At 44.6% G+C, this 18,067-nt stretch overlaps 1 pseudogene; it reads right to left on the bottom strand.

The window, feature by feature from the left end:
* Positions 1-281: 281 nt before the first annotated feature.
* LOC139360699 (chromodomain Y-like protein) overlaps positions 282-18,067 on the bottom strand; it is a 31,998-nt pseudogene continuing 14,212 nt past the window's right edge.

An 18,067-nucleotide genomic window follows, 5' to 3' on the forward strand; every position in this document is an offset into this window, starting at 1 on the left:
ATCACTACTGGCTTATATGAGACAAGCTTCTTAATCTGAGCCACCGGTCCCCTGAGTGAAAGTCCAGGACCTAAACACCTGGGAGAAAAGGCCATTGCTAAATGCCTCCTGTGTGATGAGCTGAAACCCACTGAGCAGCCTCTTACTTGCAGCCGGTCGTCCTGTATCTTCGGAATTATAATGCTACATCACCTACCCTGGATCTGTCTGAAGGTTGTAGAGGGTGTTGGAAACCAAGCGTTTTGATTAGCCTGAAGCATATCACAAACAGGTAATGCAGATGCTGTTAGTCGAATGTCTGGACCATTTACTGCTTCTTAATAGTCAGCTTAATTTGCGTGATTGCATTTACAACGTTCCCCCAATGTCCGCAGGAAGCAGGCCGGACCCTGGGCCTTATCTTGTCTACTCTGTAGTTCAGAGAGCAGACGAGATTGGGAGCATTCGCTTTGGTGCTTTTGTAGATTTTTCACTGTTTCTAGTTGGTTCTGCCATTTTAATGCCTTCTCTTTTTCTGTCATGTTCAGCGTCGTATGGTCGTAGATTATTCACGATGTTTTTGATAACTTTTTTCACTTCAGTAACAGTTTTTTCATCTCAATAATAGTATTCATAAAGTTCCTTACGTTGAAGCCCTAAACATGGCCGATGGTGCTTAGCTTCTGATATCTGAAGAGACTGAGCGGGTTCTGGGTTATATGGCCATGGATTTTTCACGAAGTTTCTGTTAACTTCTGCCTGTTTAACCCTTTCTTTTTTTCTGTCTCTTTCAGAGTGGTATGGCCATAGATTATTCACGAAGTTTCTGATAGGTTCTACCATTTCACTCCTTTCTCTTTTTCTGTCATCTGTGAAACACCGTATAAAATTAACAAAGTCAAGTCCGCAACAGAAGACGCTGTTAAAGGTGCTGAACAGTACAAGCTTGCTGTGATCGGCAGTGGTTGTTCTCAGAGCTGGTAGACTTTTTTCATTACAGTTATATGTACTGAGTTATTCCCTGTTTATCTAGTGAATAAGAAGATGTGGTGAAGCCATCTTGTGTCCCGAGCACAATTACTCTGTATATGTAGGCACTTTCTGTTTGCCTCACACTGAAACGCAATCGTTTGTTAAAAGGCTGTTCTCTTCTGTTGTCAATAAATTTCCTTTTGCTGACACTCACTCCTGTAACAGATGTCTGTGTGTCGGTTGTCCCACTGGCTGTTAATGCATCCATGAACGTAGATGTACCTTTCCTGTTAGCAAGTAGGCCTGTGGCCATGGCTGCAGTCACGGGGCCATGCACCTGAGGCACTAGCAGGTGTATCCAAGCTTGCTCCCCATCCTGGCCTGCTCAGCACCAGGGCCCAGTAAAGCTTTGTCTGGCTTTTCCACTGCCACTTTGGGCACTACGATTCCTCCTGACCCTTGTCTTCGGAGTCCAGTTTTTTGGGGCTCTCGCTCTGAAAGCCATCCGGTGCATCCTGCTTAATGGGGCTCTTAGACATGAGGATCTTGATACCTGATTTCACTAGGTCCATTTTTGTCTGGCTGCAGTGAGACAGAGCTCTGCTCTTCCTGAACTGCTGGCTGGCAGCAAACCGCTGGCTGCTTTTGGATTCGTGGTCTCTCCCAGTCACTGGTGCCTTAGGAGGGGTCTTAGAAAAGCTGCTGTTTGTGGATCTGGAGATTTGTTTCCTAGCATTGTTGGGAGTGGAACTGTTTGTTCTGGTCAGTGTGCTCTCTTTCTGCCTTTCCGTGTGGTGTCTGTTGAAGTCGTGGATGTATTCCTCACAGTTCATGAGGTGCTGCTCTGGTTCCCAAGTGTCGTCCTTGCTGTTGTAGCCTTTTCACTGAACCAAATACTCTGTCTACCCTTTTTAATTTTTCGTTTTGTCAACAATCCTTTCAATCTAACCTGCTTCAGTTCGTGTAGACCAATGTAATTCAGTTCGCTCCTCTTCCGATTTAAACAGTTCGTCATTTATGGCAAGTAGTACCCAAGATAAGACTCTTCAGATGAAGAATCACAGCCTTTTCCCATCTCAGGAGAACAACGACTAAAATCTAAAGTTTGCAATCCTATGCTTTTTCCAATGTAAATGCTTTTGCTAATAATCATATCACCTCTCTCAAAAATCTTTCTGAATTTTATTGTTATGCATAATCCTTTAATTATTATTATTAATTAATATTTTTAGAGATAGGGTCTCACTATGTTGCCCAGGCTGGAGTGCAGTGTTTATTCATAGGTGCTCTCCCACTATTGATCAACACAGGAGTTTTGACCTGTTTCATTTCCATCCTGGGGCAGTTCACCCCTGCTTAGGAAACCTGATGATCCCCTGCTCCCGGCAGGTCGCTATCTATCTATCTATCTTTTATTTATTTATTTTTTTGAGTTGGAGTTTCACTCTTGTCTCCCAGGCTGGAGTTCAGTGGCACCATGTCAGCTCACTGCAACCTCCACCTCCTGAGTTCAAGTGATTCTCCTGTCTCAGGCTCCTAAGTAGCTGCGATTACAGGCACCCGCCACCACGTCAGGCTAATTTTTCTATTTTTTGTAGAGATGGAGTTTTGCCATGTTGACCTGACTGGTCACGAACTCCTGACCTCAGGTGATCTGTGTGCCTTTGCCTCCTAAAGTGCTGGGATTACAGGCGTGAGCCACTGCATCAGGCCAAAATCACCATGTTGGTACCAAACTTAGTGCAGACACTTGATTGGCATAGCATGCTACAGCCCAGAACCCCTGGGCTCAAGCGATTCTCCCACCTCAGCCTCCTGATAGCTGGGACCACAGGCGTGCCCCACCATGCCCAGCAGCACTGCTTTGTTTTTATTGCATAACTGCTTTCTGCCTATTAGAATAAGTTTGGCGAGGGTTTGGTATCAGTGTATATAAGGCGTTTTCACTCTATGGCTGCTGCATTGCACTGCTCAGCTCACTCGCTCCCTTATTGGTGGACATTTCCTTTATTTCTTGCCTTTTGTTACTCAAACAATGGCATAATGAATGTCTCTACATATGCGTTATTTTGCACATAGGTATTACTGCAGGAGGATTCTCAAAGAAGGATAGTTGGAGCAGAGGAGTATAAGCTTTAAACTGTTCTCAGATATTGCCAAATACGTTCCTGGGTTTGTATCATTGGCATTTACCTTCCCCTTGGGGATTTTTCACTGGATACTGTTGCCCCATCCACAAAGCCTAAGAGACACTCTGGCCAACAATAGAAGCGTGGACCTTTCGCTAATATCCCACAGCACCCATAACATGGCTGAGATGGAGTGGCATTTGAAACCAAATTTTATTAAAGGGAAACAGAGAGAAACTGTGTGCAACAAGAACATCTTGATTCTACTCCACGGCTCTTTCCCCATCTGCCCAGTACTTGGCTTGCCTCCATGTGGTGGGCACTATCTTAATGTCTACCATCTGGGATCTTTGCCTGTTATTGTTTTTATTTTATTTTACTTTTTTTAGAGACAGGGTCTCACTCTGTTGCCCAGGCTAGAGTGCAATGGGGTGAACATAGCTCACTGCAGCCTTGACCTGCCAGGCTCAAGCAATCCTCCTGCCTCAGCCTTCCCTGCAGCTGGGCCTACAAGTGCACACTACCACATCTGGCTATTTTTAATTTTTTTTTTATAGAGACAGGGTCTCACTAGGTTGCGCAGGTTGGTCTGGAACTCTTGGACTCAAGTGATCCTCCCACCTTGGCCTCCCAAAGCTCTGGGATTACAGGTGTGAGCCATCATGACTGGCTTGCTATTATTATTATTATTATTATTATTATTATTATTATTATTGAGACAGAGTTTTGCTCTTGTCTCCCAGGCTGGAGTGCAATGGCTTGATCTCTGCTCACTGCAACCTCCGCCTCCCGGGTTCAAGTGATTCTTCTGCCTCAGCTTCCCGAGTAGCTGGGATTACAGATGCACACCACCACGCCTGGCTAATTTTTGTATTTTTAGTAGAGACGGGGTTTTGCCATGTTGGCCAGGCTTGTCTTGAACTCCTGAACTCAGGTGATCCTCCCTCCTCGGCCCCTCAAAGTGCTGGGATTACAGGCATGAGCCACTGTGCCCTGTTTGGCTGGTCATTTTTTTTAAAGCACTGACTGACATTTACTCTGGGCCATGTATTGTGTCATTTTGTATCATTGTTCCATTTTTGTGTGAATGATTTTTGTATCACTTAGGATGCTTTTGAGTGTTAATGACAGAAACCCAATCCATACTGGCTTGAACAATGGTACTTTTCTATAACTAGAGCACTATGCTGTGGTTTAGATACATATGGCAGCTCTACTCTTGGAAGCCTAGAGGAAGGTGGGTGTAGGCACCACCAATGGTGCCAATCAAGGATCCAGACCCTTTCCATCTCTCCTATCTGCCCTTCTTTGTGGCTTGGCTCTGCTTTCTGGCGGGGCTCCCTGTATGGTGCCGGATTTCCAAAGCTGTTCTGGTTATTGCATCCAGACATTGTTAAGTCCCAGGACAGAAGAGGGACTATGTTTTTTCCTATTTTCTTCTAATAGACAGCAGGCTTTTTCCAGAAGCCCCCCAGCCAACATCCCTTCCCAGCTTCAAGGTCAGAACTGAGTCATGGGCTCACGTTTAAGTCAATCATAAGCAAAGGAAATGGGACTGTTATGAGTGACTGGGACCACTTTGAGCTGTGGGTTGACTTGGCATCCTTTGACCCATGATGAGACGGAGTGGGCCCCTGAGTACAGTCAGGGTCCTGCCGGCCTGGGGAGCAGCGTTGAGGGGGGAGATGGGAGTTGGGGGCAGCAACAGGGTCTGCTCAGCTAGACATAGTAGCAGCGAATTCCATCCTCGCAATAATCCCACGAGGATGGCGTGTTCATTTCTTGTGACTGCTGTAACATTACCACAAACCAAAAACTTATTTTCTCACAATTCTGGAGGGTAGAAGTCCAAAATCAAGGGCCACACTCTGTGCAGAACCCTTCCTTGCCTCTTCCTATCTTCTGACGCTTCTGGGCATTCCTCGGCCTGTGACAGCATAGCTTAAATCTCTGTCTCTGTCTTCACTGCCTGTGTGTATGTCTGGCTCCTCTGTTTCTGTGTCCAAATTTCCTTCTTCTTATAAGAATACCAGCCGTAGGATGAGGTCCCACTCTAATCCAGTACAACATCACCTGCATTTCATTCTATTGGCAAAGACCTTTTTTGGCAAATAAAGGTACATTCATAGGTACTGGGGGTTGGGACTTGGACGTAACATATTTTTGGAAGGGATCCAATTTAACCCAGTAGAGAAGGTCCTGTTTATATCCCTGATTTGCTGTTAGGAAGTTATAGTGCAAGAGCCTAAGTAGCTAGTATGTGGTAGAGATGTCTTTGGACCCAGCTAGTTTCATCCTTCCGTTCTGTGCTCATAACCATTTCACCACACTGATAAGGTGAATGGCAAGTGACAAAGATCTGTGAGATCATTATATTTTCTGTTGTTGTCAAATGACTGCAGAATGCATTCCACAAATATTTATTGAACACCTACTATGTAACAGTGACTTTCTTTTTTTTTTTTTTGAGGCGGAGTCTCACTCTGTTGCCCAGGCTGGAGTGCAGTGGCACGATCTTGGCTCACTGCAAGCTCCATCTCCTGGGTTCACGCCATTCTCCTGCCTCAGTCTCCCGAGCAGCTGGGACTACAGGCTCCCACCACCACACCCAGCTAATTTTTTTGTATTTTTAGTAGAGACAGGGTTTCACTGTGTTAGCCAGGATAGTCTCTATCTCCTGACCTCATGATCTGCCCACCTCGGCCTCCCAAAGTGCTAGGATTACAGGCGTGAACCACTGCACCCAGACCCTCCCTCCCTCCCTCCCTCCCTCCCTCCCTCCCTCCCTCCCTCCCTTCCTTCCTTCCTTCCTTCCTTCCTTCCTTCCTTCCTTCCTTCCTTCCTTCCTTCCTTCCTTCCTCTTTCTTTCTCTCTCTCTCTCCCTCCCTCCCTCTCTCTCTCTTTTTCTCTGTCTCTTTCTGTCTTTCTCTTTCTCTCTTTCTCTCTTTCTCTCTTTCTCTCTTTCTTTCTTTCTTTCTTTCTTTTCTCTCGTCCTTTTTTTGATAGAGTCTTGCTCTGTCACCCAGGCTGGAATGCAGTGGTGCGATCTTGGCTCACTGCAACAACCTCCTGGGTTCAAGCAATTCTCTGCCTCAGCCTCCTGAGTAGCTGGGATTACAGGTGCCCGCCACCATGCCTGGCTAACTTTTGTAACTTTTAGTAGAGACAGGGTTTCACCATCTTGGCCAGGCTCGTCTTGAACTCCTGACCTTGTGATCCACCCTCCTCGGCCTCCCAAAGTGCTGGGATTACAGGTGTAAACCACCGTGCCTGGCCTTAACAGTGACTTTCTTGTATATGGGGCTATGGCATAATCAAAACAGAGTTCTTGTTCTCTGCATTTAAGAAAAAAAATGAAATCGTGCCTGTTGGGCACTGAAAACAGGGCCCTCGATATGTTTCTGCCCATTCGGGTGGGGAAATAGAGAATGTGGTGAGTGTTGTTTCTGCTGCGCCCTGTCCTGCTCCTCACCAGACTTCTTGCTGGGGAGATGCACACAGCAATTACACACACCAGGATAATCTCCCTCCTGCCTCCAGGAGCATGGGACACAATATTTCTTTGCTAGCAAGAAGCAAGTCATTAAAAGCACACTTTCTTACTCAGCATTGTTTTCCCCCTGGTGTGTAAAAATCGTTGCTAAATTTCCACTGCAGGCAATGAAAACCAACAATGAATCAAAACAGTGCAAAATTAACCTTGAAGGCAGTACGCGCATTTTTTCCCCCTACTCATCATGAAGGAAGAGTTGATGTCAAAAGAACCCAAGCAAGGCTGGGTGCAGTGACTCGCCTGTAATCCCAGGACTTTGGAAGGCCAAGGTGAGAGGATCACTTGAGTCCAGGAGTTTGAGACCAGCCTGGGCAACATAGCGAGACCCTGTCTCTGCAAAAAATACACATAAAAAATTACGTGTGTGGTGTGCATTACTGGTGTGGTGGTGCATACCTGTAGTTCCAGCTACTCAGGAGTCTGAGGCAGGGAGGATCCCTTGAGCCCAGGAGTTTGGAGGCTGCAGCGAGCTATGATCACACCACTGCACTCCAGCCTGGGCAACAGGAGAGACCCTGTCTCTAAGAAAAACAAAAAGCAAAACAACCCAAGCAAATGTGACTAAGGGTCATGAGAGAGAGGAGCTGGGAGGGAGGGAGCCACGCACTTTGGCCAGTCTTAACAGATGCCACAGCCCAAGCCACAAGTCTCAGATCTGAGGCCAACATAAAGAGATTGGACAGGAAACACTGCTGTCTATACAAATGTTGATTCTCATTAGTGATTCTGAGTTCCAGCAGGCACTGCAAAGAAATCCCATAAATAAAGGCATCCAGTCACACCTTATCCATGCTTGCTTGGGAAATTCTTGCTCACCAGAGCTCTGCCAAATGAAAGCTCACATTGTTTTCTGGACTTCTTTGACTCTTGATGAATACCTCTTAGAAGTTCTCTCTCTCTCACTCGCTCGCTCTTTCTCTCTCTCTTTCTTGCACCAATCACCTATTATTTCTAATCCAGGATTTCTGTGTAGAATAAATGAATTGTTTAATGTTCAATCACTTAAGTCAAGGTGTTCCAAGATTTTTGAGGCTGCTGATACATCTCATCAGAATCCCAAATAGTAGGTGTGCAAATATAGTTTTCTCTGGAACTGAAATAGAGGGATAAAAATAAAGCTGTTAAGAGTTAGTTGCAACTTCTCTGGAAACCTGGAAAACAGCACTGTGACCTGGAAGTCACACTTGGACATTTATAGTAGAGAAATGAACACTTAGGTTAACATGAACTCCTGCCCATGAATGTCCATAGCAGCCGAAGTTTTAATAGCAAAAAAAAAAAAAAATGCCACCAGCCCTGATGTCCTTCCATGGGCAAATGATGGTACATTTGCAGCATGAAAAAGAAACATACTATTTATTTTTACACACAACTTGGATGAATCGCCAGGGAATTACACTGAGTATAAAAAGCCAATCTCCTCAAAGGTCATATATTTTATGAGTCCATTTATATAACATCCTTGAAATAACAAAATTATAGAGATGGAGAACAGATCGTTGATTGTCTGGGGTTGGGAAAAGACAAGGAGTATGGGACCATAAGAGGTGACATGGGAGGTTTCCCTTGTGGTTATAAAATGGTTCTATGTCCTTCTTTTTTTTTGAGACGGAGTCTTGCTCTGTTGCCCAGGCTGGAGTTCAGTGGTGCGATCTCAGGTCACTGCAACCTCCGCCTCCTGGGTTCAAGTGATTCTCCTGCCTCAGTCTCCTGAGTGGCTGGGACTACAGGCGCACGCCACCACACCCAGCTAATTTTTGTATTTTTAGTAGAGACGGGGTTTCACCATGTTGGCCAGGCTGGTCTCAAACTCCTGACCTCAAGTGATCCACCTGCTTCAGCCTCCCAAAGTGCTGGGATTGGTTCTGTGTCTTGATAGTGGTGGGGGATTATATGAATCTGTATCTGCAGTGTCATTTCATAAAATTGTACACAAAGACATATGCATATCATGAGTGTATGAAAAGACGTGAAATCCATATGATGTCTGTAGACTAATTGTATTAAGCCTTTGTTGATTTCCTGGGTTCAAAATGCCCTATGGTTATGAGATACCACTATTGCAGGAAGTTGGGTGATGGGCACAGGAGGCTTCTCTGTACCGTTTTTTGCAACTTCCTATGAGTCTATAATTATTTCAAAATGAAAAGTTTTTAAAAATTTGGTAGAAAAACATTGACTCCTAAGTAAGTCATCAAAGAGATTCATTGGATAAGTTCATAGATGTGCTCTGCAAAAACTTTACCCGGGGCTGGGCGCGGTGGCTCAGGCCTGTAATCCCAGCACTTTTGGAGGCCGAGGCGGGCAGATCACCTGCGATCAGGAGTTCGAGACCAGCCTGGTCAACATAGTGAAACCCCGTCTCTACTAAAAAATACAAAAAAATTAGCCACATGTGGTGGCGGGCACCTGTAATCCCAGCTACTCGGGAGGTTGAGTCAGGAGAATCGCTTGAACCCGGGAAGCGGAGGCTGTAGTGAGCCGAGGCCATGCCATTGCACTCCAGCCTGAGCGACAAGAGCAAGTCTCTATCCCAAAAAAAAAAAAAAAAAAAAAAGTTTACCGGGCAGTGGGTATCATTTTCGGCTCCTTCCAGCTTATCAGAAAAAGGTTCAGCAGGCCATAATAAGATAAGCCAGTGCTTAATGTAGCTTTGTCTAAAAATTGCATTTTCTGACTGGGCATGGTGGCTCATGCCTGTAATCTCAGCACTCTGGGAGGCTGAGGCGGGAGGATTGCTTGAAGCCAGGAGCTGAAGACCAGCCTGGGCAACAAAGTAAGACACCTGTCTCTACAAAAAATGAAAAAATTAACCAGGCATGGTGGTGCACACCTGTAGTCCCAACTACTCCGGAGGCTGAGGCAGGAAGATTGCTTGAGCCCAGAGGTTGAGGCTGCAGTAAGCCATGTTCAAACCACTGCATTCCAGTCTGGGTGACAGGATGAGATCCTGTCCCAAAAACTAAATAAATAAAATAAAAATTGCATTTTCTCAAAGCCTCCATTATAACAGAGGAAAGCCAAGTGTACAATGAAGTCTTGATCACTCAGAGTCTTGGTCTGCAAACAGCAAGGGGCATTTACACTCACATAGTTGGTGAATTTTCTATCTTTTCTATTCACCCCCTTTCTCTCTGGAAACACGCAGTGGTTGAGTGTGCCCCACTCTCCAGGCTCATTCCCAGGCCTGACCAGCATTAGGAAGCTCGGATACTTGCTTTGTTGCATCTGAATTCCACGGCAATAGCTTGGCCTGCTTTCCTCTGTATGGCCAGAAATGCTTCTGGCGAACTCTCATTGAATAATTAATTTCTAGTTTTAAATAATTCACGAGTCCTGGCTGGTATAATTGCTGAGGACCAAAGAATTAATTTGTTGAATGGTTTTCCTTTCTTCTCCTTTGCCTGGAGGCAGGGGCTGCACACTGTTGTCTGGAACATAAGTGAGCAGCCTCTAACCAGGCTGGTTCCTCAGTGATATCTGATCACTTAATGACAGGACAGTCATGATCATGACACTGCTGTGGAGCAAAGCAGGGATTGCGATGTTGGCCCTGACCCACAGCTACTTCCTCAGCAACCACTCAGTGCTCCTGGATAATGTTGGTAGTGAGGACCAGGCAGACCACTGATGAATAAAATCCCTCCATGCACGGTGGCTCATGCCTGTAATCCCCACACTTTGGAAGGCCAAGGCGGGTGGATCACTTGAGTCCAGGAGTTCAAGACCAGCCTGGACAACATAGTGAGATCTCAACTCTACAAAAGTTTTAAAATTAGCTGGGCGTGGTGGCATGTGTCTGTAGTCCCAGCTACTCAGGAGGCTGAGGTGGAAAAATTGCTTGAGCCCAGGAGTTAAGGCAGCAGTGAGCTGTGATCATGCCACTGCACTCTAGCCTGGGTGACAGAGTGAGAAGTTGTCTCTAAGAAAATAAAATTAAATTTTAAGCCGGGCGTGGTGGCTCACGCCTGTAATCCCAGCACTTTGGGAGGCTGAGGCGGGCGGATCATGAGGTCAGGAGATTGAGACCATCCTGGCTAACACAGTGAAACCCCGTCTCTACTAAAAATGCAAAAAAATGAGCCAGGCATGGTGGCGGGCGCCTGTAGTCCCAGCTACTCGGGAGGCTAAGGCAGGAGAATGGTGTGAACCCGGGAGGCAGAGCTTGCAGTGAGCCAAGATCACGCCACTGGACTCCAGCCTGGTGGACAGAGCGAGACTCAGTCTCAAAAGAAAAGAAAAAGAAAAAGAAAAGAAAATTAAATAAAAAAAAATCAAAACATGATCCCAAACCCTTGGTTTAGAAGAGGTTGGCTAGCTACTGCCCATGGGTCAAATCCAGCTCGCTGCCTATTTTTGTAAATAAAATGTTATTGACACATACCCACACCCATTCTTGTAACATTGTCTGTGGTTGCTTTTGGCTACAATGACAAAATTGGGTAGTTGCAACAGAGACTGCATGGACAGCAAAGCCTAAAATGTTTATTCTCTGGTCCTTTACAGAACAGGTTTGCAGCTCCCTGACTTGGGACGTTATTAACCTCTGGAGAGCCTCCAGGTTGAATGGGGCTTTTCTCTCAGCTCTTGTTTACCTTAGGGAGAGGAGTGAGGGAAGAGAAATAAATAAACAAAAGATGATAATTCCTCACAGGGTTCTGGCCCTTTTTAAAAATTTTTATTAATTTTTTAAGAGATAGGGCCTCGCTATGTTACCCAGGCTGGAGTGCACTGGTGTGATCATGGCTCACTGCAGCCTTGAACTCCTGGGCTCAGCGATCCTCCCACCTCAGCCTCCTGAGTAGCCTCCTGAGACTACAGGCACACCACCACTCCTGGCTTATTTATTTATTCGTATTTATTTATTTATTTGTGTTTGTTTATTCATTTACTTTGAGATGGAATCTTGCTCTGTCACCCAGGCTGGAGTGCAGTGGCACAATCTTGGCTCACTGCAACCTCTGCCTCCCGGGTTCAAGTGATTCTCCTGCTTCAGCCTCCCGAGTAGCTGGGACTATAGGTGTGCACTACCACGTCTGACTAATTTTTGTATTTTTAGTAGACACGGGGTTTCACCATGTTGGCCAGGCTGGTCTGGAACTCCTGACCTCAGGTGATCCACCTGCCTCAGCCTCCCAAAGTGTTGGGATTACAGGCATGAGTCACCGCACCCAACCAAATTTTTAAATTTTTATTATTTGTAGAGACGGGGTCTCACTGTGTTGTCTAGGTTGGTCTCCAACTCCTGGGCTTGAGTGATCTTTCCACCTCAGCCTCCCAAAGTGTTGGAATTACAGGCATGAGCCACCACACCTGGTCAGCTCTGGGCCTCTGAAAATTTGAGATTAGGATCTGATCAAGCAGAAATCAGCTCCTGCAATTCAGGTGGGTCTACCCTGTCTTCTACCCAGCGGAACAAGGAGGTGACGAATACGAGCTTTGGAGTCAGAAGTACGCTCAAACTCCCACCCCGGCTCTTATTCGCTGTGGGTGTATCTGAACCCCTTGGTTTCCTCAGCTGATCAAACGTTAAGACTTCTCCCTTCTCCACTAGATTGTTAGCGTGTCCTGTGGGCTAACTGCTGTAAAGCACTTACCGTGGGATCTGACACAGAGTGAATCATGGGGCACTTTGGTCGATTTTATGATATGACTGTTTCCCGCGAGATGAATTTTAAACGTATGGAAAAATTGTAACTTTCACTGAAGATTACAATTCTAAACGTGTAGTCCTGGAAAAGTTCAGTTTGTGTCAGCATGGGGTGAGGGTTGCCCAAAGGGTAGCCCAGCTTTTTGGACTGGTTGATAAGTTTTTCCATATGGACTCAGCCCCTGGCTCCATCAGCAGAAAGCCAGAGTGCTTGGGATACACAGTGAAGTATAAAGTGGAAATCTACACTGCCCAAGAGTAAGATGCACACTTGCCAGTTTAAAGAGGGAAAAGAGATGTGAGAAAAGCAAAATCATTTCTTTTTCTTCTTCTAGAGACAGGATCTCACTCTGTTGCCCAGGCTGGAGTTCAGTGGCGTTATCACAGCTCGCTGCAGCCTCAACTTCCTGGGCTCAAGTGATCCTCCCACTTCAGCCTCCCAAGTAGCTGGGACTACAGGGACACACCACTATACCCAGTAACTAAGCCCTGTCATCACTTCTAAATGTTACTTCCAATTGTGAACTTCCTCCCACCACTAACTACTATTCTACTATTGTTTTCCCCAGAATTAAATGGTCTTAACTGTGCTTTCTGACTCTAGTCTTATAGCCCCTAATTCCCTGTGATGTAAAAACACAAATCTCATTTAAAAATTGTGGTACAACATACACAACAGAAAACTGTCAGTGACATTTAGTACATTCCCAATGTTGTGCTAGTATCAATTGTCTGTTTCCAGAATATTTTCATCACCTCCAAAGGGAACGCCACCCCCATTAAGCAGTCACTCCCTGTTGCCCTTCACCCGCAGCCACTGGCGACCACGAATCCACTTTTGTGTCTCTATAGATTTGCTGACTCTGAATAGTTCACATAAATGGAATTTTGCAATGTGTTTTCTAGTGTGGCTTCTTTTACTTAGCATAATATTTTTGAGGTTTATCCACATTGTAGCATATATCAGTACTTTATTCCTTTTATACCAGGATAATATTCCATTGTAATACCACATTGTGTTTATCTATTCACCTACTGATGGACATTTGGGTTGTTTCCCATTTGGGGCTATTGTGGATAGTGCTGCTACAAACATTTGTGTATCCATATTTGTTTGAGTACTGGTGCTCTTTTGGGTACATACCCAGGAGTGGAATTCCTGGGTCATATGGTAATTCTATGTTTAACAAATCAAGGAACTGCCAAACTGTTTTCCAGAGCAGCTGTACCATTTTATGATACCACTCACATTCTTTCGTAAATCCAAACAATGGCTTCCCATTGTTCTCTGGGAAATGTCCGGGTTTTTAACACGTCTGACAAGATCTTCAAGATCAGCCCTGCCCACCACAGATATGGTCCTCCTTGCTTCTGATGTAATACAGCCAGGTGTCACTTAATGAGGAGGATATGTTCTGAGAAATGAGTCACTGGGCGATCTCGTCATTGTGTGAACATCACAGAGTGGACTTAGACAAACCTAGTTCATAGGGCCTACTGCACACCTAGGCTCTCTGGTCTAGCCTGTTGCTCCTAGGCTAGTAACCTGCACAGCATGTGACTGTACTGAACACCGTAGGCAGCTGCAACACAATGGTGAGTATTTGTGAATCTAAATGTAGCTAAACATAGAGAAGGTGTAGTAAAATATGCTATTATAGTCTCATGGAAACACTGGCCTATGTGACGGAAATGTTGTTATGCTTATGCATTGTTACACCACACCCTCTCACTTGGCTTATATGCTGTCTTCTCCCTGCGGAACACTATATTTTTTCACCTAAGCCACTCGCCCTCTTGGATTCTCTCTAGGAAGCCACTTCTGACCCCTAATGTCCCACATAGGTCCCCCTTTGCACTGCCCTGATCACAGCCTCCACTGCACTGTCCTGGAATTCCTTACTATTTGTCCTGTTTCTCCCACTAAACTGTAACCTCTATGAAGGCAGGAACAGTATCTGCCTTGTTGGTCACCATATTCCCAATTGACAGCACAAGGTAAGGGCTTAATAAATGTTTGAATAAACTAAATTACCAGGTGCAACTATCACCCCATGACTAAAGCAAAACAGTAGAAGATGAAGAGGCCTAACACACATTTAATCCTGGATTAATGTACACTGACTAATCAGTGACCTAGTTTCTGGTCTTTACTCCTCCTCCCCCTCCCCAACATCCCCATTTCTGTCTATTTTTTATTTGTACATGTCCCAGTGGTGCTTAGTCTTGTGCTGGAATACTTAGAAGCCATGTTGCACTGAGATAAGATGTATGGGTTTGCCACATAACTATTTAAAAATGTGATGTGGTTAGATGCATACTTGTGTTAAGAACTAGATTCTCAGCTGGATGTGGTGGTTTATGCCTATAATCCCAGCACTTTGGGAGGCTGAGGTGGGAGGATAGCTTGAGGCCAGGAGTTCAAGACCAGCCTGACAATTACAATCCAAACAATTATTTATCCTGACAATTATTTTTCCAAAATCATTATTGTTTGGTGAAATGAGTGTTACTTAGCCCTTATGTGCAAGAAACACCTTTAAATGACTTTTTCAGACCATAGTGAAATACCACTACACATGCATGGCCTGGCTGATGTTATTGACCATGCCCAAGGAAGGCCAAGAGGTGGAAGAACCAGAATTCACATACACTGCAGAAGGAATTTATAGAGTGCAATCACACTGGAAAACTGGAAGTATGTTAAAAGTTTTACGTACATCAATCCTATACCCCAAAATTTTACCCCTGGGTAATTATCTAAGAGAAATTAAAGTATATGGCTAGAACAGCCTGAGGAAAGCATGTTAATAGCAGTTTTATTCATAGTCACCAAAAGCTGGAAGCAGTCCAGGTAGTCTACCAATAGGAGAATGGTGACATCAGCCATAGAGTGGAATATCACTCAGCAATAAAAAGGAATAATCTATCTATACATGCAATGACACACAAGGATAGATTTCCAAAGCTTCTTGCTGAGTGAAAGAAGCCAATCACAAAATAGTACACACAATGTGATTATATGAAATTCTGGGAAAAAATGTTTCGTGACAGAAGGCAGATCAGTGGTTGCTTCTGGGTAGAGAGAGGATTGACTAGAAAAGGGTACAGGAGAACTGTCTGGGTGATAGAAATGTTCTGTTTTGATGGAAGTGTGGGTTATGTGGGTGTACACATTGTCAAAACTGATCCAAGTGTCCATTTATTTATTTATTGTAGAGACGAAATTTTACTATATTGCTCAGGCTGGTCTTGAACTCTCAGGTTCAAGCAATTCTCCTGCCTTTGCCTCCCAAAGTGCTAAGATTATAGGCATGAGCCACTGTGCCCAGCCCAAATGTCAATTTGCACATATGCATTTTACCATAGGTAAACTAAACCTCAACTTTTTAATTTGATTTTTTATTTATTTTTATTTTTATTTTTTGAGACAGTGTCTCGCTCTGTCACCAAGGCTGGAGTGCAGTGGTGCGATCTCAGCTCACTGCAGCCTCCGCCTCCCGTGTTCAAGCGATTCTCTTGCCTCAGCCTCCTGAGTAGCTGGGACCACAGGCATGTGCCACTATGCCTGGCTAATTTTTGTATTTTTGGTAGAGATGGGGTTTTGCCATGTTGGCCAGGTTGGTCTTGAACTCCTGACCTCAGGTGACCACCCACCTCGGCCTCCCAAAGTGCTGGGATTACAGGTGTGAGCCACCACGCCTGGCCTAAACATCAAGTTTTAAAATGCAAAAAAAATAAAAAATAAAAATCCTTTGGGAGGCCAAGGTGGGCAGATTACTTGAACTCACGAGTTTGAGACCAGCCTGGGCAACATGGCAAAACCCCGTTTCCACAAAACATACGATAATTAACCAGGCATGGTGGCATGCACCTGTAGTCCCAGCTACTTGGGAGGCTGAGGTGGGAGGATGGCTTGAGCCTGGGAAATGGAAGTTGCAGTGAGCCGAGATGGTGCTACTGCACTCCAGCCTGAGCAATAGAGCCAGACCCTGTCCCCTCCCCCCCCACACCCCAAAAAAAGGAAAAAAAAAAAAAAGCAATCATGCCACTTCTTTTTTTTTTTTTTTGAGATGGAGTCTCGCTCTGTCGCCCAGGCTGGAGTGCAGAGGCGCGATCTCGGCTCACTGCAAGCTCCGCCTCCTGGGTTCACGCCATTCTCCTGCCTCAGCCTCCCGAGTAACTGGGACTACAGGCACCCGCCACCTCGCCCGGCTAATATTTTTTTTTTGGTATTTTTTTTAGTAGAGACGGGGTTTCACCGTGTTAGCCAGGATGGTCTCGATCTCCTGACCTCGTGATCCGCCCGTCTCGGCCTCCCAAAGTGCTGGGATTACAGACTTGAGCCACCGCGCCTGGCCTGCCACTTCTAAATAAGAAAGTGATTTATATAAATACCTGGTATCTTAAGGTTAGATCCATGTAACAATTTAACCCTTCAGGGCCTCTGATTATGTTTTAGATGGTGCTATTTGATAGTATTCCTTTCTTTTTCTCCTCTATGATCATTTAATCTTTAAAAAATTGTTTTTAAGGATTTTTTTTTTTTTTTTTTGAGACAGAGTCTTGTTCTATCATCCAGGCTGGAGTTCAGTGGTGCAATCTTGGCTTACTGCAACCCCTGCCTCTTGGGTTTGAGTGATTCTCCTGCCTCAGCCTCCAAAGTAGCTGGGATTGTAGGCACATGCCACCATGCCAAACTAAGTTTTGTATTTTTAGTAGAGATGGGGTTTTGCCATGTTGGCTAGGCTGGTCTTGAACACCTGACCTCAGGTGATCCATCCGCCTCAGCCTCCCAAAGTGCTGGGATTACAGGCATGAGCCACCACGCCCAGCTGATTAAATTTTTTTAAATTAAAAATGCTACTGGTTTTGAGTAGTTGAGAAATAATTTTCGGAGCACCATTCTTGAATAGTAAAATTAAAAAATTTTTAAAAGTATTTGCATCGGTCAGCTCTTGCTTTTTAAACAAAAGGTTCCAAAATTTTATGATGCAAAACAGTCACCTTTATTTAGCTTGTAATTCTGTGGGTCAGCAGTTTGGGCTGGGCTCAGCCAGGTGGCTCTTCTGACCTTGGCTGAGCTCAGTTCTGCATTAGCAGTTACTTTCTTCCTTGTGCTGATTGAGTTACAAACCATGCCATTAGCAGCAGCTATGGCACCCAGTAAATGGTCAAGGTTCTGGATTATTTTTCATTTTCAAGAGGGATGCAGACTTCATTATAATCTCAAATAGGCATGACTAAAAGGCAGAAATCAAGATGTTAACTTTATTCTCCTCTCCAACGCCATACTGTCTGTCTTAAAAAGGAATCTCTTTTCAACTTGGCTTCTTCTATAAAGTAGGATTGGAAACTCTCCTGATAATAAAAGTTAGCTGCTTTGTCCTCCTTTGAATTTATGATTAACAGTAAAGAAAGCTTGATATACTTCTGCAAATATGTAAAAAAAAAAAAAAAAATTCCTGTGGAAATTCATGCCAGGAGCTAACATTATTGCAGGAAGCATCTGATGATGCTGAAAACATCACCCTCAACTTCAGTACAAAAATCTATATTTTTTAGTATGAATATGGATTAGGGTTTGACAATTACTTAACAAAAGTGAATAGAAAGATTAAAATGGCTGAAATGAACCACCATTGCCTATTTTATATTTTAAGAAGTCATAACAAGAAATGGATATGCTTCCTTGTTAAAAATGAAAATTATCTGCCTGAACACTCAGAAGAAAAGCATAATGAGAAGCACATTTTTGAAGTACCTTTTAAAATCTAGCTGATT

The sequence above is a fragment of the Macaca nemestrina genome, chromosome X (assembly GCF_043159975.1).
Source record: "Macaca nemestrina isolate mMacNem1 chromosome X, mMacNem.hap1, whole genome shotgun sequence".
NCBI lineage: Eukaryota > Metazoa > Chordata > Mammalia > Primates > Cercopithecidae > Macaca > Macaca nemestrina.